The following is a 1,902-nucleotide window of genomic DNA, read 5'->3' on the forward strand; positions in this document are numbered from 1 at the left end:
CATTTGCAGCCATTCATGGACTTCAAGTTCCCACACAATTACATCATGTCATCATATCACAATTGTTTGTAATTGGTTTAAATAACATTCCACACAAGTTGATCAGATTATTTGGCCACCCAGATTGCCCAACGTAATTCCCATTGAACATTTATGAGATATAATTGAGAGGTCAGCTCATGCACAACATCCTGAACTGGCAAAACTTTCACAATTATAGATGGTGATAGAGGCAGGATGTCTCAATATTTCTGCAGCGAACTTCCAACGACTTGTTGAGTACATGCCACAATGAGTTGCTACACTACACCAAGTAAAAGGAGGTCTGACACTATATTAGGAGGTATCTCATGACTTTTGTCACCTCAGTGTAATAATAATAATAATAATAATAATAATATCACTATACAGCTTAATGTATTCATGATAATGTCATCAAGATTTTAACCATATAACTAGAAAGAAGCTTCTGCCTCCTCAGTTTTATTAAACAGATGCTGTTCCAATTTAATATTTACTCAATTCTTCTTTTTCTGTTGCACTACAGTCCTTGGTGAGCCTTGGCTTCATCAATACTGCTTTCCTCCATGCTTCCTCAGTTTTTAGCCGCTCTTTTCCAGCCCCAGACTCCCACATTGGTGAGACCTTCTATTACTTCATCAGAGCACCTTTTTCTAGGTCTCCCTTTCTGTCAATCAGCATGTGTGATAGACACCTTTCATCATTTTCTTTCATATTTTATCCTCCACCATTCTCTCCATGTTTACTAGTCATCACAATCATGGTGAATTGACAAATTTTACTACATTTCTTCCTTCTATTAATGCTTGTAACTCAATGTTAAGGTCTAACCTCCAGTCATCTAACTGCCTTGTTGGCCCAAAAATTTTACATAGCACTTTTTGCTCCAAGGTCCTTAGAGCATTTTCCCATTTTCTACCAGTATCCATACTTCTGACTCATATATGACAACCAGTTAAACTAGTCAGTTATTATGAGTTCCATTCTTCTTGTAACAAGGCTGTTTCTGAAGAGTTATAAATTTGTGACGTACACTCTGTTCCCTGTTTGTACCCTTTCCGTTATAGCATTTCTAATGCTATTATCATTTGATATAAAGGGTCCTAAATGACTAAAAGAGGACACTCTTTTGAATCATTTTGCATTTATATTTAGATCTTTAGATGTTATTCCAGCCTCTGAGTGTGACACAACCATTTTGTTTTATTTTCATTTACTATGAGGCTGATTTTTAATGCTTCTGTTTCCATTGCCAGGTATGATTCCTTAATTCTGTTGGAATTTCTTCTTATGTTTAAATGTGAACATTTTAGCTTAGGCTTTACTGTGACTGTTATTGACATCAAATGAAACAACAAGTTAACTGTTACCAGTCACTGTTTATTTATCTCCGCGACACGTTTCAAAGGTTTAAACCTCCATCATCAGGTGGATTTACATTCGTTAATATGATATTTGTGTGTGTGTTGGGTTACAATGTTTTGGAAGAAGTAGTGGCACTGACTAGTGGGGAAACAAAACACTATTTCACTGACCACTAGACAGTACCACAAGTTCCTCCAAAACGTCATAAGACAACACACATACAAATGTCATATTAATGAATGAAAATCCACCTCATAATGAAGGTTTAAACCTTTGAAACACATTGTGTAGATAAATAAATAGTGACCGGTAACAGTAAACTTGTTGTTTCAAATGGTTCAAATGGCTCTGAGCACTATGGGACTTAACATCTTAGGTCATCAGTCCCCTAGAACTTAGAACTACTTAAACCTAACTAACCTAAGGACATCACACACATCCATGCCCAAGGCAGGATTCGAACCTGCAACCGTAGCAGTCCCGCGGTTCCGGACTGAAGCGCCTAGAACCGCAGGG

Source organism: Schistocerca nitens, chromosome 5 (genome assembly GCF_023898315.1).
Source record: "Schistocerca nitens isolate TAMUIC-IGC-003100 chromosome 5, iqSchNite1.1, whole genome shotgun sequence".
In the NCBI taxonomy this organism is placed as follows: Eukaryota; Metazoa; Arthropoda; class Insecta; order Orthoptera; family Acrididae; genus Schistocerca; species Schistocerca nitens.